General features: G+C 42.7%; 1 protein-coding gene across 2 annotated transcripts in view; it reads left to right on the top strand.

Annotated features, from left to right (window-relative positions):
* Positions 1–460: 460 nt before the first annotated feature.
* Positions 461–23,298, top strand: part of LOC137420790 (sodium-dependent phosphate transport protein 2B-like) — a 120,752-nt gene continuing 97,914 nt past the window's right edge. For both annotated transcript variants that reach the window (XM_078772320.1, XM_068106156.2), the window contains exon 1: positions 461–638. The gene's annotated coding sequence lies outside the window, so the exon portion shown is untranslated. The remainder of the gene's footprint in view (positions 639–23,298) is intronic.

The following is a 23,298-nucleotide window of genomic DNA, read 5'->3' as shown; positions in this document are numbered from 1 at the left end:
ACCACGTCAGTGCTTTCGTGTCCGCCACAACATGATATTTAAAAAAAGTTGTGGACGGATTTGGATGAAACTTGGGGGGATGAGTTGGTTTGGTGACATTAACAAGCCGGTAAGATTTGGGTTCAGGTCCGAATCCAGATCCAGCCTATCAGTGGGATACAAAACAAACTGAAGAGCCTGGCGGAGGTATGCCCTCTACCGAGTGCCGTTCTAGTTAAAAAAGTATTGGCTTTATATGTAAATAAAAAGTTACGACAAATTAACAATTTGCTAAAGAAGAAAGAAACCCTATGTTTTGTTTCAAACTCTTTTCCCATGCACTGATGTATTTTTTTTACTTTGTAATCTTTGATAGCAAAGTAATACAAAGTAACTTTAACTGTAATTCCAGAAGGTCCATGTAAATGGGCAGGTTCCTCGAATCAAGTTCCTTATAGAGGGCAAAAACAGTGTTGTAAGTGGTGTTCAAAATCTACAATTTTGAAAATTGAGTCGGAGTGGCACTTTGTAAACGTGTCAACGCTTGCAATGTAGGCGGGTCAGAAGGTTTTGTATTTTAGCTGAGATTGTGAGTAGGTGCGCTTCAGTTTGGGTGTTATCATTGTCGAATTTTGGAAGAGCTACAAGTGGTCAGGCTGGTAAGTTTTTCTTATTATTCTCAGCTGTTTGAACGATTCTTCGGCTAGATATTTGAGCTCTCATAAGATTTATACGATGCAGCTCAAGTTATTTGCGATATTATTTGTCATTCATGTATATATATATATATATATATATATATATATATATATATATATATATATATATATATATATATATATATATATATATATATACACACTAGCTTGGCTCGGCTCGCTACGCTCTCAAAGTCTCACCACGTGTCCTTACAGAGGAACGGGCTTGTTTTAGTTGAGGATAATTAATGTAGCTGACTTGCTGTTTTGTCGTGATTTATACCAATCATAAAACAAACAATTATTTTGCACAAATTTATTTGTTGTGTTTGTGATATTACATCTTATTATAATAGAGCAAACGTATGTGGTTATGTTTGTTTGTTTGTTTGTTTATAGGCGACCAAAACGTCTTTTTCTTCTTCAAATGAAATTAACACCCAAAACACCCCAAAGGCCCAGAGGATCCAAAAGACCTCGAAGACCCAAATGGCCCTGAAGACTCAAAAGACCCCATAGACCCAAATTACCCCGAAGGCCCAAAACACCCGAAGACCCAAAACACCCCGAAGACCCAAAACACCCCGAAGACCCAAAATACCCCAAAGACCCAAAACACCCTGAAGACCCAAAACACCCTAAAGACCCAAAATATTCTTAAAGGGTCAGAGGAACAAAAAGACCCTTAAGACCCAAAAGCCCCCGAAGACCCCAAAGACTCTTAAAGACCCTTTAGACCCAAAATATCCTTAAATACCCTGAAGAACCAACATACCACAAAAATCCTTAAAGACCCAGAGGAAACAAAAGCCATTTTAGAATTTCTGTGTGGATTAAGCTAAGATTTAGTAATTTCTTCAGCTTTTTTTTTTGTTCCACTGCAAACCAAAGAAATACATATGTGGATACCAAAATAGTTTTTAATTTCAACAATTTTCTAGAAGAAATGGTGCATTATTTGAAAAAAGTGCAAGGGTTCCAATATTTTTGGCCACGACTGTATGTATGGATCCACCCTAATTTATGATGATGCCGCACGCTTGCTCTAACATCTCCAAATATCGTCATTGTATGTATGGATTCAGCCCTTCTGACTTATATCATTGAATGCATGGCTGATCTGGCTTTAATGTAATAATAAATAAAAAAACACCTTTAGAGGCCATTTTTCCCCGCAAAGTGGGGGTTGGCCTTTTTCGGGCACCGTGGTTGTTGTTGTTTTTGTTGGTCCCCCTTTTTGAAGCAATGTTTTACGGCCGGATGCCCTTCAGGCCGCCAACCCTGTTTGTCGCCTTTTACGACAAACAGGGAATTACCAGTGAACTGGTACTCAATTAGCCGACCTCGGAAGGATGACAGGCTGAGTCAACCCCCCTGGCGTTGTAAGGTATTTGTCTAATTCGTACGACTTATAATTTTCAATCTACAGCCAATGGAAACTTACAATGGCCTTGTTAAAAACGCGCCCATTGTCCGGATCACCCGGCTTTGATCATCATGACTTAATTAAATGAGATACTTTATTTGTAATCTGTTTTGTTGTCAGACAATCAAAACGTGTTCTCTCAACGACCAAATAGGAAGACAGATCGAAATCACTTGTTTTAACCTGTAGAATGTATATTTGGAGGGCGCATATATTTTGAAGTGTTTTGAAGTTAGCTAAGGTGGTTAACATATTTTCTTCAAATTATTTTTTCACCCTTGAGAGTTGTCATTAGATGAGCAGTAAAATTACATTTAAATCGATATATAGGATGTGTTTGTACTATTTTTGGTTTTTAAATGATTATCGCATTTGAAAGGTCATGTGACTCCTTCACAGATCTTTCCGATGAATGGCAACGTCTTAATTAACAGTTGTTTTTCACATCTAATGGCATATTTGATGATCGGAGCTGATCGGAATATATAGGTATCCAGGTTGAACTCCCAAGATATTTGGACTTTTCCTAAAGCATTGTGTATATGGATACCTCGGAGAACATGGCGACAGGTGGTGGCTCGGGTGTTTATCTCAAAAATAATTGTTGGTTTTATTCAGTGACTTGGTATGCAAATTATCTTAAAATTTCAAGTTAATTGGATGAAAATTGAAGATTTTAGAAATCTGGCCTATGTCGACCTTTTGGCCCATGTTGACCTAAAAAAAAATAGTTGGGGGTTGAATTCAATGACCAAATATGCAAATCCTCTTAAAATTTCAAATTCATTGGATGAAAATTTAGGATTTCAGAAACTTGGCCTATGTTGAACTTATGGTCTTTGTTGACCTCAAAAATAGTTGGGGGTTGATTGAATTCAGTGACCAGATATGTAAATCCTCGAAAACTTTCAAGTCAATCAGATGAAAATTGAGGATTTTAGAAACTTGGCGTGTTGACCTTTTGGCCCATGTTGACCTTGTAACCTCTGTTTATCTGAAAAATGGTTGGTGGTTGAATTCAGTTATATGATATGAAAATCCTATTCAAATTTCATGTCAATCGGATGAAAATTGAGGATGTTAGAAATTTGAAAAAAATGTGGTTGACCTTTGGCCTATGTTGACCTTGTGACGTATGTTGAGCTTAAAAAATAGTTGTTCATTGAATTCAGTTGGATGATATGAAAATCCTATTCAAATTTCAAGTCGATTGGATGAAAATTAAGGATTTTAGATTCTTGAAAGAACATGGTTGACCTTCGGCTTATGTTGACCTTTTAGCCTATGTTGACCTCAAAAATAGTTGTTGGTTGAATTCAGTTCGCTGATATGAAAATCATATTCAAATTTCAAGTCAATCGCATGAAAATTGAGGATTTTAGGAATTTGAAAAAATGTGATTGACCTTTGGCCTATGTTGACTTTGTGACCTATGTTGACCTCAAAAATACTTGGTGGTTGAAATTAGTGACCAGATATGCAAATCCTCTTCAAATTTAAATTTAATCGGATAGATATTGAGGATTTTAGAAATTTTGCCTATGTTGACCTTTTGGCCTATGTTGACCTCAAAAATACTTGGCGGTGGAATTCAGTGTCCAGATATGCAAATCCTCTTTAAATTTCAAGTCAATGAGATGAAAATTAAGGATTTTATAAACTTGAAAAAAAGTGGTTGACCTTTGGCCTATGTTGACCTTGTAACCTATGTTGATCTCAAAAATGGTTGGTGGTTGAATTCAGTTATCTGATATGAAAATCCTATTCTAATTTCAAGTCAATCGAATGAAAATTGAGGATTTTAGAAATTTGAAAAAAAAGTGGTTGACCTTTGGCCTATGTTGACCTTTTGACCTCAAAAATATAGGATTTTGTCGGACCACGAACTCTACCACTTTGTGAAGTTTTGTGAAGATCGGTTTAAAATTGCAACCTATACGCAAGTATAAGTGAGCGGACACAAACACACAAACCGGAGTGATCAACATATTTGTCCAAAATTTTTTTTAAGCCGAAGGGACAAACACACACACAAACACACAAACCGGAGTGATCAACATACTTGTCCAAAAAAATTGTTGCCAAGTAATAATGCACAAGACCAACCAATATACTTGAAAAATCTTCGACTTTCGCATGTAACAAACAGAGTTAGGTGAAAAGCGGAGTTCGGCGATCGTCACGCATGGATGCATGTCGTACGTGCGTGTGCATTTTAAAATTCAGTGGTTGACCTTAGTCGTACGTGCGCACATTATTATTATTTAATCCACTTATACAGTGGCATGCGGTGCATTTCGCGTCTCCGTCGAGTCATACCCCAACATCCTGCCTTTGCCTCCCCCGTTTTACCGGGGAGGCAAAGGCAGGTAGGAAATGTGCCGTCGCAGACATTACAGGTGCAAGGAGCGTATTGTTTGACGATTTCTGAAGCACACACGAACCTCATAACATCTTTGGCTTTGACCAATATCGCACGACTACGCGGCTGGCATGTACTTATTCTTCTGCAGACATGTCCAAACGCCGACGTCTTTTCCCCCTTTTTGTACTCGTTCTAAATGTAAAAATGAAGCATAACCGGAAACAGCAAGTCTAACGGCTGGCCTCCACTTTCCATTCCACGTTCCAGTCTACGTCTACGCTCCGGTCCATGCCCCAGCGCATCCCTCACGCCCTCCACCCCATACCCCCGCTTCGTGCACATACGCATTGTTCGTACCAGTTTCGCTGAATTTTCCCCTCACTCCTCTGTTTGTCCCTGAACCCTACCATCAGTCACTACTGCCACCCACCATGCTCCTCTACCCAGCAACCTCCACTACCCACCATCATCCACCAACCACCATCCTCCGCTACCCACCATCAACCGCTACCCAACATCCTCCGCCACCCACCATTCTCCTCCACTTACCATCCTCCACTACCCAGCATTCTCTGCCACCCACCATCCTCCACCACCCAGCGTCCTCCGCTACCCAGCATCCTCCGCTACCCAACATCGTCCGCTACCCAGCGTCGTCCGCTACCCACCATTCTCCTCCACTTACCATCCTCCGCCACCTACCATCCTCCACCACATACCATCCTCCGCTACCCACCATCCTCCGCTACCCACCATCAACCGCTACCCAACATCCTCCGCTACCCACCATTCTCCTCCACTTACCATCCTCCACTACCCAGCATTCTCTGCCACCCACCATCCTCCACCACCCAGCGTCCTCCGCTACCCAGCATCCTCTGCTACCCAACATCGTCCACCACCCAGCGTCCTCCGCTACCCAACATCGTCCGCTACCCAGCGTCGTCCGCTACCCAGCATCCTCCACCACCTACCATCCTCCGCCACCTACCATCCTCTGGCACCCACCATCCTCCTCCACTTACCATCCTCCCAGGATCCTCTGCCACCCAGCATCCTCTGCTACCCAGCATCCTCTGATGTCCCGCATCCTCCGCTACCATGCCACCACAGCCATGAGCATTTCCTAGCACCACCCAGCATCCCGTGGTGTCGTGCGCCTGGACTTCAGGGGCCATGGGACACATTTCTCATGACGGAGAAGAAGGCCTGCACAGGAAAGACGACTTGGCACATCATTCAGGTTCTGGAATTATCCCTGGGCTGACCGACTCGTCACCAATACATCATCCTGAAACACAACCATGCTAGGTACAGCTTTCTCCATTTTCTCCATTTATTCATAAGTTCTCCATTTTCCACCGGAAAGTCGATCCCAAAAAACATAAGCCCAAAAAGTCGATCGTCGCCGCACCAAAGTGACATTTGGCCGGGTTGACGATCAATCCGTGCTCGCTGAGGCGGCCGAACAGCGTCCGGAGGTGGAGGAGGTGCTCGGCTCTGGACGTGCTGGCGACGAGGATGTCGTCCAGGTAGGTGTAGAGGAACGGGAAGTCGCGCAGCACGCCGTTCATCAGGCGCTGGAACGCCTGTGCCGCGTTTTTGAGGCCGAAGGGCATCCGGAGGAATTCAAAGAGGCCGAAAGGTGTAATAACGGCCGTCTTCGGGATGTCGGCCGGGCGGACGGGCACCTGGTGGTACCCCCGAATCAGGTCCACTTTTGAAAAAATGGTCCGCCCCGCCAACCGGGCGGAAAAATCCTGGATGTGCGGGACGGGGTACCTGTCGGGGGTAGTGGCGTCGTTAATGCGGCGGTAGTCGCCGCATGGCCGCCATCCGCCCCCCGGCTTCGGGACGATGTGCAGCGGCGAGGCCCAGGCGCTGTCGAAGCGCTGCACGATGCCCAGCGCGGCGAACTCGGCCTTGGCGACGGCGAGTTTGGCGGGATCGAGACGGCGAGCCCGGGCGTACACCGGCGGGCCCGTAGTGGGGATGTGATGCTCGATGCCGTGACGCACCGCGATGGCCGAAAACGTCGGTCGCGTGAGGGCCGGGAACTCCGCGAGGAGACGTGCGAAGTCGTCTGCCAATGGGAGGACGCAGGAAAACTCGGTGGGCGCGGAACGGCTCAAAGCGCATGCCAGGGAGATGAAAGTTTCGGCGTTGATGAGACGACGGCGTTTCACGTCGACCAGCAGCCCGTGGGCGCACAGAAAATCGGCCCTGAGCAAAGCCATGGGGACGTCCGCCGTCACGAACTCCCAGTGAAAGAGCTGGCTGCCGAAGCGGGGGGCGACGGTGCGTGGGCCGAAGGTGCGGATGGCGGAGCCATTGGCTGCGATTAAGGAGGGGCCGCAAACGGCGGCCCGCCTGTCCTCCGCCGAAGCGGGAATGACGCTCACCTGGGCGCCGGTGTCGCAGAGAAAGCGCCGCCCCGACGCTTGGTCCGCGATGAATAGCAGGTTTCCGGAACGGCCGGCGTTCATTGCTGGTAGGGAACGCCGGCCCGCCCGTTTCCCGACTTGCCGAACGTGCACGGGGGTCGGCATGATCGGGCCTGCCGCTCGAACCTGGCGTGGAAATAACACCAGGCCGGGTCCGGCGGGGGCTCCGGTCGATGCTTCGGGACCGGGTGACACGGCGTCGCCACTGCCAGTCGCGCCGGCCCGGCGGCCTCCGGGAAGGAAACTGCGTCGCGGGCGCCGGGCGGGTGGGCGGGAGGGCTCCCGGCCGCCACCCCGACGAGCTGGCTCGCCGCTCCGGCAAGCTGGCTTGCCGAATCGATCTTGTCGGCCTCCTTGGAGAGGTCGCGGGGGTTCACGATGGTCGAGCCTGCCAGGGCGACCCGTACCTGGGCCGGGAGCTGGCGAAGAAAAAGCTCCCGAAACTGGAAATCCGAGGGGTGCTCGCCGAGCAACGCGAGCATGTAGTCCATGCATTCGGACGGGCGCATATCGCCGAGCTCAGGAAGGTCGAGCAGGCGTCGTGTGCGCTCAGCCGGGGAGAGGGAGAAAGCGCCCAGAAGAAGTGCCTTGATGGCATCGTACTTGCTGTCAGCGGGCGGGTTCTGGAGGAAGTTCAGGCAGCGGGCGGCGGTCACGGAGCCAAGCGCGGCGACCACGTAATGGTATCGCGTGGCGTCCTCCGTTATGCTACGCAGGGCGAACTGGGAGTCCGCCTGCGTGAACCAGACGGCGGCATGTGCTTCCCAGAAGGTGGGCAATTTGAGGGACACTGCGGTGTCCATCGCGTGTCGTAAATTCGGGGTCACCAGTGAAGAGCAGGGCCCTTGCTTGAGACGGACGAAGTGACGGGCAAGACACAAACTCGTCCGAGAAGATGTTTATTGTAAAAACCAACTCGGGAACTCTGACAAGCCCGTTTATCGGGCTGCATATATATCAAAACCAGAAAGCACAACCGAAACCGAAAGCCACGCCTCTCAGGCGTGGCGCGCTTTGGTGGTCACGTGACCGACAGGTGCAAAGGATTATAACCGCACGCGCGGCACGCTTTGGTGGTCACGTGACCGGCCACCCCGGCGCCGTGGTTTGACCGCCGGTTACGTCACCGGCTGGAGCAAGGCGATTCTGTTGCTGGTCTCGCTTGGGGGACCCATGGGTCGCTACAACGTAATAATTATCACCAATGATGTCATCGATAGCTCGCCTACTCTTCGCCTACTCTTCGTGATGGACACCATGGGATCTTTAATGACCACCAACTAATAATGACAAACGGGATGTCGGTTTAACGTCTATCTGAGGGAGGGTACACACATTGATGAATCACCCTGCCTGTGAAACACCAGAATGGCAATTTATATCTGGAGGATTCTTTGTTTATTCAGTTGCACACATGTTATTGGAGAATTTTGTTTGGTCCGAAATGATCCGGGCTTTGCCAATTATAGTTATTTTTACCATATTCTCATATCTCAAGAATGGAAAGAAAATAATTTTTCAAATATAGTTTGTATCAGATGTCCCAAAATAGTTTGTTAGTGTCCACAGTCCAGAAATCCATCTGATGCCAACTGAAGAATGACGTCATGAACGATCAGGGAGACCCTCCAGATGCTTTGTGGCCGACACTTTGAAGACGTCACATGAACTGCATCCAATGGAGAATGGGATCGTATGCCAGGTCTGTAGATTTTGTCATGCCCAAATTATCGTTCCACTGCCAGAGCACTAGCAGCTTCCATTAGAAACCAGATAACCGTTGGAGGCACTTTGGTGTGTTATTAAAATAGCTACTGAATACCATGCAAAAATGGAAATTTCCAGAAAGGAACTTCTCACGTTGTCATTCAATGATTAACCACCTTCCTCCTTTTTCCAGCCAATTTCAGTCCACTTCAGGATGAAGGCCTCCCTCAATTTATATTTTAAGATTTCTGGATTACTCCCCACACTTGCCAAGAACAGATTGGTCAACAGTCAATGCAGGAATTTGTGAATTGTTGAGAACGCCAGCGATAACTCATCTACACTTCGCTTCTTTGAAAGTCACTGTGACTTCATTCATCTTCACCCACTAATGTTAGCATATGGGTTCCCAGCTTAACATTCATCCGGGGGACAGCACTATTTGTGATGAAACCCCCAACATGCGAAGCACCAATCTCACAGACTAAAATCACAATAGGAATAAAACCCAGACGAGGCAGCTTTAAGTAAGGTAAGTGCGCTACGTCTGACCCTTCTTGTTGGAAGAATAATTAATGAACCTACCAAAGGCCCCCGCTAATTTCACCCAAATCCACTTTTTTTAAATACCAACTTCTGTCCTGGAAGTCCTTGGTGTCCTTGTGTTTTATACTTCTCCCACCCACCCCCCCCCGACCCCCCCTTCCCACGCCTCCTCCCCCAAAGCCCTCTCCCCTCCCACACATCTCCCTGCTCTCAAATGTAGCGGTTGTGTGCTTCCCCTTCTCTCCCCATCTTGTCTTCCGCTCCCTCTTTTTATATATTTTATTTGTCTGTTTGATTTGTTTGTGTGATAAATGTTAGCTCTTTCACGAGCCTCGATTCTGTATACAACAACAACAACAACAACAACAACAACAACAAAAGGCAAATGATAGATAAGAACTTAATGGGGTCGTAAAACATGCTTTGCCTTCCTTGCATAGGGGGTCTTCATGGCACTTAGGAAAATGGTTTCTGTACTTTCTGACTTCATGACCTGAATGGAAAAATTCTCAAAGTTATTCTGATGATAATTATTTAAAAGTTTTTTTTTTTTTTAGAAAGAAAGGAAACATTGGTATTGTTGCATTTTCCAGAAACTTCTTCCTGAGAACCACATGAATTAACAGTTTATTACTGCAACAAATTCCAGTTCATGAAAAGTGAATTTTAAAAAATCACAAAAGTTAAAACTCCGACTTTAGAGCAGGATGATTTATCTTGCAGAACATGTTAGAGCTGTCACTATGGCCTTGATCTTACTTCCTGGAAAGTCTCCTTAATCAAGTATCTTCTGACCTCCCTGTGGATCAGCTGTGTCAAGTTGCCACATCAGAACATCTTTTCAGGATTATGCTTTTTAAACACTGGAGGACCTTTTCGATGGTTCCAGGAACAAGAGCAAGCCCAACAGAATGAGAAGCTGTAGTGTAGTGATTGTGGTGAATTCCGGCCTGATCTATATCAAATGCGAGGGCGTGCTCAAGACAAGTCGAGAATAATGCCAAGAACAAATTCTGCATGTCACAGGGTGTGGATATGTCTGCTGGGTAACCATGAGAATCAAATCAATACCAGTAAAGAAAATGCAACACAGCTTTATTTCCCCTCGACCACCAAGCTGCTTGAGCAACTCATCGTTCCTGTGTTTTTTTTAAATACCAAATGGTATTTAAACATAAAGTCAAACATGAAAAGTTTTTTTCCCTGTTAATACCAATCAATACTCATTGCCAACCTTTTTAGCCTCGCCCAAAGGGGGGCACACACAAATACACAGACAAACAGGGGCATTGTAATGCTCCTGTTTGTCTTAGTCAGGGCCCTTAGGGATATTTTGGGGCCGTTTGGTTCAAATTCTTCCAAAAGCACCAAATTTGGCCCAGATGTTGCCCATGCCATACTCTTTCGATTTTTGACGGGCGCCAAGGGGCCCCATATTGGCGAAATACTAAATGGCCGCCACCCGGATTAGAGGAAAATCAGTTAAATAACCAAAAGGGTTGGAATCATGTATGATACCACTTTTCAGGGGTTTTCGAGGTCGAGGAATCCAATTATGATGTTATTTTGATGATTCGAGGTCAAGGTCAACCCTCAAGGTCATCTTAAAGGTCATTTTTGAGTCAAACATGTCGGTTTTTGAGTTTTTTGTCAAGATTTACGCGAGGTTCACCATTTTATGTTTCTGGGTTGGGTAATCGAACTCTGACCTTATTTTTGACAATTAGAGGAAATATTTACATGTCTATTTCCTAATTTTCAGGCATATGCAGTTCATCAGTCTAATTACAAAGGTATGGATTTTGATGTTTTATGAACTGTATGCCATATCCTTGTGTTTAATTTTTGTGCGATCATGATCCGGGTTCATGTATACATGATTGTATACATGTCATAAATATGACGTCATAGGTCATGTGACCTGGCGGCCATATTGGATTTTATGAAAACCTTAAAAATGGATCCCTGCCTTCATTTTTCGATCGATTCATTTTGAACTTTGACCACTTATAGTACGCCATGTGATTGGATGCATATCCTAATTATGACGTCATAGGTCAGGTGACATGGCGGGATGGACCGGTATGGTCCCCGGATCATACCGCCCTTGGCGCCGGTCAAAAATCGAAAGAGTATGGCATGGGCAACATCTGCGCCAAATTTGATGCTTTTGGAAGAATTTGAACCAAAATATCCCTTAGGGCCCTGACTATCTGTGTATTCCTGTGTCCTGGTGTACAAATTTTCGCTTCAATTTATTTTCTCTGCAACTGCTTGTCCGATCGATGCAAAATTTTAAATATAGAAGCGACACCCCCCCCCCCCCCCTCCCTTGGAGAATATTCTATTGATAATTCTGACAACATGGACCACTTTGTATGGCAGCGATATTGGATTAAAGGAAAGATTTGGACATCTCCGAAAATGCTCAATGAAGAAAAATTGAAACTTGGCATGGCCATGTTGGATTTAAGCCAAAACCTTTAAAAAAACATCTTCTCAAAACCATTACACCAATGGATCTGAAAAGGTAGGTACCGTATATCATCAACTACCCAAGGGGATAGATACAAGGGTGACAGACTAAAATGTCATTGGTCACATGGTTTAGCAACCATATTGAATTGAATGAAAACCTGAAAAGAATTCCTTCTCTCGAACCACTTCAGCAATTGATGCAAAATTTCATATATATTGTCGGGGAAGTGTTGTGAGACTCAAGACTCCAATGATGTCACAGGTTTACAAAAGATCACAACTTTATTAACTGGTTGTTCACTTCATTCCAATACCAAATAACTACCGTTTAACTCAATGGACCAGGTAACTCTATCCGCATAGTCCCTCTTTCGTGGCTGATGTCTTCTCCGCAGCGCCGTACTTGTGGTACGCGTTCATTCCGTCGGGCAGGGCTTCTGAGGATGAGTGCTCCTTGACTCAAAGTCTCTTCTGTTTATATGGGCAAACTTCAGTTAATCCTCTGTGCGCTGAAATCGTAATCCCTTCTCCGCAGCAATGTTACTCAGTCATCCTGCTCGCCTTCCTGGCACCAACTCGCTCCTCCCTGCTGGGAATTTGCTTCATCCTCTTTGCATCCCGATGAAAGACAATAGTACGGGCTTGGGAATGTGTGTTAGCCCGGGGTCGTGCTAAAGCTACACAACAGGACTCCCAGCTTCGACAGGGCGAGATGCATTCCTGACATTCTTACGACCACCTGCTCGTACCTTGGTTCGTTACCAGTTCCAACCAATGAGTTACACTGAGTTACACTTCCACAATTCCCTCATCTTTTTGTTTTTTGTTTATATTAACCATTAATCTAAACATCAATATAAGTAAACAATCAATCACTACAAGTAAACATCAATACAATTTCCTTAGGCATACACCGTCATCCTGCAAGACTCTGATCACAAAACATTTCGTTGGTCATTGACTCCTTCCATATTGTTAATTCAATCTATTTCATTTGCATCACAAATATCTTTGTAAAACAACACTTCACCATCACCAAGATACAACAATTTTGCTTCACCATTTTCAAGTTTTTAAGGCATCTGCAACATCTGGCAAAAACGTTTCCCTCCAAACAAACGTTGATTCTTTGTTTGAAAGGAAGGGCTGATCACTTGTGTTTGAATTCAGGTATGAAACATTTTCTTCTGTCTTTATAAACACCTGCACTACTTCGTGTAGGATTTCGCTGTTGTGGTAACGGTGCGGAGTCATAGACTGACCCTGCTCTCCATGTAGCATTCTTGCCACTCTTGCTGTGAACCATAATGATTCCTTGAACAAGGCCATCGCCCAGTTGTAGTCGACTTGCCTCCTCCCTCATTATGAGTGGGCAGCAAGTGTTGGTGTAATGTTGATTGGCCAGCAAGATGTGGAACAGGGATGCCGGATGCATCCACAATGATGTTGGGACCATGGTGTTCAGGTCATTCATGGTCCATACCAGGAGCAACCAGCAGAATCGTGCACAGCTGTTGTGACAAGGGCACAGCCGTTTTTTTGCAGCTACATGCTGGTTCCCCGGACGTTGGTGAAGTAATAACATATGTCCCCGCATTTCACAGAGGTTGCAGGTAAAATGTCGTTGTCCTGCAACTTCTGATGTGATGAATGTTCGAAGCCTTCGAACAAGAGTAAGTGATCGCCTTTCTTTCATATGTTGCAGTGTGATCCAAGCAAATGGTCACATAAATTTCCTTGGTGAAGGTAAGCATCCATCTCCAAGTTACACGGGAGAATGTCTTCATCATTCTTTGAGAAAGAGGGTGTATGCCACGATTAACTTCATTTTTTTAGCCACAAATTTTCTTTCTCGAACGTCTTCCCAATTCCGTTAGCACCCCCTTCAAATGTGATCTCGTCTTATCCTTATGCTCAGTCACATCTGAATCTGCTTTCCACACACACTGAATCAGATAGGGTACATCTTACCATGAAATCAGCATAATTATGTATATCTTCCGACAGTTTCACATTCAACAATTTGTTGTTTTCCCTTACAACATTCAAAAAGTTATATTCATTTATATGCGTCACACAAGTAATATTCAATCAGGTATGTATTTGACTACTAAACTAAGAATAGCATCCACAATTGCTTTCAGGTTAATATAGTTCAAAATTAACTCGCGCAGGTATTTTAGCACTACTCTAAGAAAATAAATTGTATATGATTACAATCACAAACAGGAATATCTAATTCCCACCAAAAATTTTCCCAAACCAACAAATTAAGCATAATGTATTATTACCATAATTCCTCTCCACTTTTTCTTTTCCCTTTTTTTTTTTTTTTTTTTTTTTTTTACAGTGTGTCACTCGTGGTGATATGAGTTCACTGATCTTGTAATTGACACAACTCATAACATTGTCGTTATGCCATTATCTTAATTCTACTGTATTCATTTGCAACATCACTTGATTTAATCTTTTAATCTCAGTATTTATGTCGCCATAAAAGTCTTCCTCTTGTGGTTCCACATTTCTTTCCTCATTTGTCACTTCATGCGTTATCATCGTGTTGTTGGTTACCTTATTCAAACACACCGTCACTAAGGCTTTCAAGCAAGCCACCACTAAAACAATTGCCAATATAACTACTAAACCAACAAACAAGTCTGCTACTCCTTGTATATATTCATACCTATGACATAATTATATGTCGATGACATTCAACATTATATACCAAACTAACAAGCTTCCTAAAAGGTAAATAAAGAAAATCCCTTAATATGTAACATAAATCAGATTATTTGTCTTACCCTGATCCCCCTATCTCCCGGGGTTGAACTCAATCCCCTGATCATGAGTGTAGTTGTGATACATTTTTCACTCATGTTGTATTAATATCAGCAGGTAATTGTATGTCATGTAGGCAAATAAATGTCACTATCCCAAGTAGGAATATCACATGTTGAAAATGTAATGTTTATCAATGCAAGGGGTGTTAAAATGTAATTCAAATGACTGTAAATCACGACTATCATTTATCTGCCACTGAATGTTCTGCTGGGCTGCTAGGTGCAGCCTCATTTTCTGTGGGATCGTCCACCTTAGCCCCATGTGCTTGTTTGCAATGAGGGGCATGAATCCAACTTTCTATTTTGGGTCCATATTTTTTTTCCCTATTCTTATCAATCTCCTATGGTTTCAACGGAACATTTCGTTCCAAGATACCGCAACCAAAGGTTTTAACCAAAGCTCTACCAAACTATTTCCAATTTGAACAAAAAATGCCAGTGAAACAATGATTCGAAGAATTAACTTCAAGGGGTCAATAAATTTATTCTATAGCCAGATCTAATTTTCCCATCCAATAGTTTGCCTTGCCACATGTCATATTATAACACTTTAATAAACCTTCGAAAAATGTTTCCCATCTCAACAAATTTCCTTTTTACAAATAGCCATGTGTAACTTACGTATTTAACTACAATTTCCTCTCAATTTGTTTGGCCTAACTGGCCGCAAAAGTGGCTGCCAGCATGCAGTACCGTTTTTTATCTACCAAGGAAGTGCTCGTCCACACAAGACCTCTACCAAAATGTTGTTTGTAAAAACAAATCTGGGATTTCCGATTACATGGATGCACTCTCAGGACATTTTCAGGCTGCTGTTAACAATCCACTATGATAAATTAATTCCTTTACCCACAATCAAATAATTAGTACAAATTGAGGATATTATCCATCTGACATTCATTTATAGATTCATTATGTTGGATCTAATATATATATATATTTTTTTTCCCAATAATTTCGCACTGGTGTAAGGAAGAACAATAGCTCTCATAAGTCTTAGTAATATCGTAGTTAATTTACCCAGCATCGAAGAATTTATTTACTATCCATTCTCATCTGTTAACCAGTGACTTTGTTTGAACTCCAGAACTCAAAACTCACAATAGTTCAAACCAGCAAAATTTCCTTTACTATTTTCCCATATCATCTATGCCTTATACACATCCATACATACAGCCCAATTTATATTCTGATAAAATTCAAGTTTATATATATATAAAATCCGTGAGCAGAGTACTCTGGGAAGTCAGTGTAAGACCTCTCCAAAATTTGGCTAATTTTGTACTCCCACATTTTTTATGAAGCTCATATCCATAAATAGCTTTGATTCTCATATAAATTATATCACAATGGAATCCCAAGATTACTTCCAATTTTTTACTATTAATGAATAGCTGCTCATAACTCAGCAAATCAAATCTTTATTCTCCATCTCCCTTGACAAAAGTGATAATTTTCATAATCAAATTATATTTCTATTTTTTATTTTACGAATTCTCTCGATATGCGATCCCATCCCCATGGAACTATCTATTTTTCAGACAAGGCACACTGTCGGTGTCAACAATCTTGTAAGATTGATACACAAAAACAAAAACACTGACACACAAAATACCCACACACACATGCATTATGCGTATTTGTTTGCGTTGGAACCCTTATTTACAGATCCGGATGGGTGTCAACTTTATTTCAATTTCTCAAAATTTGTCCTTCAATTTTATAAGCGCTAATACACAAATGGACCAAAAAGTGTATTCTTAGAAAACCCCTATGACGTCACATTGACATTACCCTTTCAGTTCCCACAATAATTTATCCAAATTTGACTACCCACCCATTTGTATGTCAGTCGACCACTGACCTATCAATCGTGTGGAACAATAGTCCGAAATTCCCACCTGATCATGATGTGACTCTTGTCACTTGGTTTGCCAAAAAAATTGCAAAGCAATTGTTCCAAACTTTGTAAATTTAAAATTTTGTGCCCAACATAAAAGATCCAATTTCGGCATTTGATCAATTAATTATCAATTTGCTTACAAGCAAAAGAAAAATGAATAATTCTTGCTCCGAAAACTTTTCAGACCCAAGAATCATCGACAGTTATTCATGTTTGTCCAGTAATCTAATTTGTTGAGGCAAATCGTCATTTGGGATTTGTCGCAATGAAGGCCTAATCATTGTCTGAGGTATCGGTCAGCACTGGTACCCTTGATCTTGGTTTACCCTATGAACTTGTCTTCCTTTTGGTATACGGACATCCTCTTTTCCAATGTCCCATCCGTCCACACTTGAAACACCGGTTTCTGTCGTTGCCTGGTCTGTGCACCTGTGCACTTGTATTGCTGGGCTGCATCTCTACATCCCTGAGTTGCCACTGCAATCTCTCGTTATCTCCTGAAACACGAAAAAATTCTCTGTACCGTCCTTTTTGGGGAGACAACTGGAAATCAGATGGGACAACTGTCACTTTCATTCCTAATTTCGAGGGCAGTTGTGCATTTGTCTCCTCCACTGTATCCTGTATCCTTTTTATTTTAAGTTCTAGATCCGTTATCCGTTCTTGCTGTTCCCGTTGTCTGGATTCACCATCCCAAAGATGGAATGCAAGCCAGTCTACCGTTAGATTCTGTCTCTTCCTGGCTTTCAATCTTTGTTCCAATCTTTCCAATCGACTTCGCTCAAATGTACCATCTCTTGGAAACTCCTCATCATGTCCCTTTGTCCACAAATACCAATTCTCGACCTGCCTTATAGCTTCGGCACCATAACGGTCGTACATATGATGTGTACAAGTACCTTTTTGTGGAATCTCTGGTTGTCCTTGTGTATTCTTGCAGGCTCCATTTCCCATTCTGCCTTTTATCAAAGTAGCGTTGGATGTGTTGTAGTTTGTTCCTCTAAAGCAGGGGTCAGGAACCTTTTTGACTGGGAGAGCCATAAAAGCCAAATATTTCTAAATATATTTCATTGAGAGCCATATAGTATTTTTAACGTATAATAAATTAAATATGTCTTACTTTTAATGCGACTTCTGGTGCTGCATGGTTTTGCTGATGGCCTTGTAGTCTGGTTCATATGTGGTGAGGTTGAGCTTCATGCAGGCGTTGAGGCTTCCATCAGTTAAACGTGAGCGTAGGTTGGTCTTAATGTTCCTCATATGCGAGAATGACTGCTCACATGCATGGTGTAGAGCCAAATGACTATGTCACCCATGTAGAGCCAAACATGGTCAATACGGCAATACTCACACGCTGCATTGTGTGGTATGTCACAGGAAGCTCGTTCCAAGTTTTAAGAATCAGCTGGTCTTCAGGTTGAAGATTTTTCATTTCTGTCCACTTGTGTTCCCTCGCCAGCTCTGCTCGCTGTCGCGCAAGACTTTCCAACTCTCCATTAAGTGACTTGAACTTACTCATCCACATGTCTGATGCCTTCAGGTCAGCAACTTCCAGCTCAAAGTCTCCGATAGAGACCCCGGGGATGCATGTCAGGTCGATTTTGTCCACTGCACACTCATGTGGATGAGTGATGAACTTGAAAAGACCAGTGCACGCACGAAATTCTCCAAAACGTGCTTTGAATGACTGCAGGAGATTGGACGTAAAGCCAGCTAGCTGCTGGAGATCCAGATGTTGAGTGGAGTCACTTGCTAAGCATGCATCTCTAAATTGTTGCAGTCTTTCAAAGTGCAGAAGACGACCTGTTTCAATGTCCCTGAGAAAGACTTCCAGCTTGCTTTCAAATGCAAACACTGCTTGTTGAAGGGATGAGATTGTATTTCCAATACCTTGCATTTTCACATTGAGCTGGTTCAGATGGCCAGTTATGTCCACGAGATAGTGAAACTGCAGGAGCCAGTCAGTGTTGTCTAGCTCAGGATGCTTGACGCCTTTCATTTCAAGAAAAGTCCGGATTTCACTCAGGCAAGCTGCAAAACGGCTGAGCACCTTCCCCCTTGACAACCAACGCACGTTGCTGTGTAAAAGCAGACCGGGATAATGATTCCCAACTTCTTCTAACAGAGCTTTAAACTGGCGATCATTTAAAGCTTGGGCAACAATAAAGTTGACCACTCGAATGACCAGCGACATCACCTCACCAAGCTCCTGGCCACACGTCTGAGCGCAAATCGCCTCCTGGTGCAGGATGCAATGAAAACTTAGGATGGCTCTCTTTTCATGTTCACGGAGAAGCGCTACAAATCCTTTGTTCTTCCCCAACATACAGGGTGCACCATCAGTACAGACAGAAATAAGTTTATCCATCGGTAGTTTTTTTTCTTTAGCAAACTCCATGAAAGACGTGAATAAATCCTCTCCTCTTGTTGTCCCTTTCATTGGCAAAACAGCCAAGCTTTCCTCACGCAGTGTGTCACCTGCAGCATACCTGGCAATTATACTGCACTGAGATAGATGGCTAACGTCTGTTGACTCATCTAACGCGAGAGAAAAGTATGTCCCGGCGTTTATGTCCTTAATTTGTGTTTCCTCGACTTGATTTGCCATCATGATGCTACGATCGTGCACAGTTCTTGCTGACAGGGGCATGTCTTTTATTCGTTTGATTATCTTGTCTTTATTTGGGAAGTCATCAAACAGTTCATTGGCCACATCAAGCATGAATGTTTTGGCATACTCGCCATCTGTGAATGGCTTTCCATTCCTTACTATTGCCAAAGCACCCGCAAAGCTAGCGGAATTCCCGTCACCTTGCTTGGTCCACACACGTAGTTGCTGCTGACTCGTCTGCACTCTCCGCTGTAGCTCCTCGCATGCCCTTTTCCTGCTGTCCTTCGCTGGATATTTCGATGCAAATGAAGCATGGTGCGTATCGAAGTGCCGCTTTATATTTGACCGTTTCATCGATGCAATTTTATCATTGCATATTAGACATACCGCAGATCCTGCTCTCTCACCAAATGCAAATTCCTCTGTCCACGCAGCCTGGAATGCACGGTAATCATCGTCTTTTTTTCTTTTCGCCATCTTTTCCGTTACAAGGGTTGAAGCGGATAAACTAGTTGGCTATCTGATAAAATTGATTTCTTCACCTTCACAATGACGCGGACATGCTCGCGAGCCATTGGTTCCCGACCCGACCCACGGGTGACCCGTGACCCGTGAAATTTATCTTCAAAACTAATTTCTGTTTACTTTAAAATGACACAGTATTATTAAGAAATATCACAAGTATTTTAAAATCAGTTCCAAACTGATTTTTTTTTTTTTTTTTTTCAACTCAAAATTGTCTGGGAGCCATATGCCGTCACCGGAAGAGCCATATATGGCTCGCGAGCCATAGGTTCCCGACCGCTGCTCTAAAGCTTCACTCGTACCTCCAGGAAGGATCTCTCCACCTGTTCAAACGGTGATTTCCAGAGAATCTCTCTCACCTGTGGCTTTTGCACAATCCAATCTCACAGATCAGTATTTGCAGATGAGCCAGAGGGTCAGTATGAAATGGGTGAATCCTCAGGTGTCCGCTCTGTTGAAGGGGAAATCACACAATGGTAACCGCACATATATATCTATATATAAACTCACCACCTTGCTCAATTTTCCAAGGTTGCCTTCACATTGATAATATCTCACAAAGATATCAAAGCTTCTTTCTTGAGACCGCATTTTCATCAATCAAACAATCAATATATTCAATTCAATTTATTCAGTTCAATTTATTCAGTTAAATTTATTCAATTAAATTTATTCAGTTCAATTCAATTATTCAATTTCAATTAATTTATCAATATTCATCAATAAATCAAATTAATCATTTTGGATGACTCCTTGCATAAGCCCTTTCCCCAATGATGTCAGGACAGGTCCATCTATTGACTGAGATCGAAGCTCATCGGTCGTCACCTCTGGTTCATACCTCATGTCAATTGACGAATCACTGTTCTGTCCTAGGGTCATATCTGACCTATTTTTCCATTTTGCCTGGTCTCCACAAATTTTCTTTGCAACCACTAAAGGCAACTCATCCTTCATTCGTGAGACCGCCAAAATGGATGGCAGATATTAAAGTTCTTTGGGAAAAATATCTCATCATTTTTCTTTTAATAGTACCCAAATCTCTTGGCAATATAAATTTCGTAAAACTCCTGAAATAAGACTGTAAAATTCCTTCAATCATGCTAAATTTTGAAACTCCATCGCTTGTAACACCCAATTTATCCCATAGGGCTTGAAAGTTCTTTCCCAAGTTCATGCAATCATTCTGCATTTGAACCCTATGATATCATTCATAATAATCATCATGATTTTATAGTCATGGTCCTATCATAATCATCTATTTAAAACGAACATTTCCTTTATCACCACAGCTATGTGGTATAATCAACAATAGAATAAAACTGTACATAGCAACAGGCTACCTCATGGCCACTTAGTATACCTATTGACAATAAGTCATAACAATATCGAATAATCATTGAACAATTAAAAAATCGCTTCCACTGCTCCAGCCACAGCATTCGTCATTTTGTCTGCTCATCCGCGTGACCAAAACGAAATAAAGGGAGCTCAACCATTACACAGCGCTTTTAATGGCGCATGCCATAGGAACTCAACGCAATTTCGACTCGGCCAGAAAAACGAGCAAATTTTGCAGGATGTTAACTGGAATTAGCCGTGAAAATATATACAAAATACACAAAAATACACACCCACACAAATAAACAACATTTATTCCGTTCAACAGAACAAACATTTCCTATATCATGACATGCATGTCTTCAAAATTATATGACCAAGAGAAAAAGTAAAACTAATTAAAACTGCGGGCAGTGATGATCCGGGGACCATACCGCTCCATCCTGATTGGACGGGTGCGTGCTAGAGTCGTTAACAACGACAGTCCAGATCCGATTGTTCAAAATTTCAACTCAATCGATCGAAAAATGAACGCAGGGATGCATTTTAAAGGTGCAGTGGCACTAACTGAGTTGCCACGAATATGGCCACGAAATTGCCAATATGGCCATCACAAAATATTTTCCTTAATCAATTGGCTCATAGCATAACCAATCTGCAAGTATTTCATCCGAAGATGTATCTCTGAGGAATTTTAATTAAATAAGTCATTTATAAATCAACGAGTTAATTTATTAAATGATTAATCAATAAATCAAAATTTTCCTTGACAGCCACATCACTTGGTCAGTGTCATGTCCAAATATCAGCTTCCTTACTCAAAAGGTGCCTGAGTTAATGTAATGTAATTACTGTAATAAGATTACTGCAATTACTGTAATGATTACTGTAATTACTGTAATTACCGGAACTGTAATTACTGTAATTACCCCAGGTAATTACTGTAATGTAATTACTGTAATGTAATAAGAAATGTAATTAATTAAATAAGTACTTCATTAATCGCTAATAATTAAATAACTCGTGAATTCTTATCCGATTTACTTAACATTTGAGTGTCCCCAAAACGTTGGAGCAAAACGTTGCAACAACGAAAGTGAAACGTTGTAGCGACGTTGTGGAAACGTCAGCAAAACCCAACATTTGAATGTTCCCAAAACGTTGGAGCAAAACGTTGCAACAACGAAAGTGAAACGTTGTAGCGACGTTGTGGAAACGTCAGCAAAACCCAACATTTGAATGTTCCCAAAACGTTGGAGCAAAACGTTGCAACAACGAAAGTGAAACGTTGTGGCGACGTTGTGGAAACGTTAGCAAAACCCAACATTTGAATGTTCCCAAAATGTTAGAGCAAAACGTTGCAACAACGAAAGTGAAACGTTGTAGCGACATTGTGGAAACGTTTTACAACAACATTATTTCAATGTTGCAGGAAAGTAATGTGAAAAACGTTGAAACAACGTTGTGGAAACGTCAGCAAAACCCAACATTTGAATGTTCCCAAAACGTTCCCAAAAATGTTCTCTCTCTGTCTGTCTCTCTTTCTGTCTGTCTATGTCTCTCTCTGTCTGTCTCTCTCTGTCTATCTCTCTCTGTCTGTCTCTCTCTCACTTTCTGTCTCTCTCTGTCTATCTCTCTCTGTCTGTCTGTCTGTCTCTCTCTATCTGTCTGAATATCATCTTTATCTCTGTCTGTCTCTATGTCTCTCTCTCTTTCTTTCTGTCTCTCTCTCTCTGTCTCTCTGTCTGTTTGTCTCTCTCTGTCTATCTCTCTCTGTCTGTCTCTCTCTCACTTTCTGTCTCTCTCTGTCTATCTCTCTCTGTCTGTCTCTCTCTCACTTTCTGTCTCTCTCTGTCTATCTCTCTCTGTCTGTCTGTCTGTCTCTCTCTATCTGTCTGAATATCATCTTTATCTCTGTCTGTCTCTATGTCTCTTTCTCTTTCTTTCTGTCTCTCTCTCTCTGTCTCTCTGTCTGTTTGTCTCTCTCTCTGTCTATCTCTCTCTGTCTGTCTCTCTCTCACTTTCTGTCTCTCTCTGTCTATCTCTCTCTGTCTGTCTCTCTCTCACTTTCTGTCTCTCTCTGTCTATCTCTCTCTGTCTGTCTGTCTGTCTCTCTCTATCTGTCTGAATATCATCTTTATCTCTGTCTGTCTCTATGTCTCTCTCTCTTTCTTTCTGTCTCTCTCTCTCTGTCTCTCTGTCTGTTTGTCTCTCTCTGTCTATCTCTCTCTGTCTGTCTCTCTCTCACTTTCTGTCTCTCTCTGTCTATCTCTCTCTGTCTGTCTGTCTGTCTCTCTCTATCTGTCTGAATATCATCTTTATCTCTGTCTGTCTCTATGTCTCTCTCTCTTTCTTTCTGTCTCTCTCTCTCTCTCTGTCTCTCTGTCTGTTTGTCTCTCTCTGTCTATCTCTCTCTCTCTCTGTCTCTCTCTCTA

This window comes from Myxine glutinosa, chromosome 2 (assembly GCF_964187855.1).
Source record: "Myxine glutinosa chromosome 2, kmMyxGlut1.1, whole genome shotgun sequence".
In the NCBI taxonomy this organism is placed as follows: domain Eukaryota; kingdom Metazoa; phylum Chordata; class Myxini; order Myxiniformes; family Myxinidae; genus Myxine; species Myxine glutinosa.
This window is presented reverse-complemented; position numbering and strand designations above follow the sequence as displayed.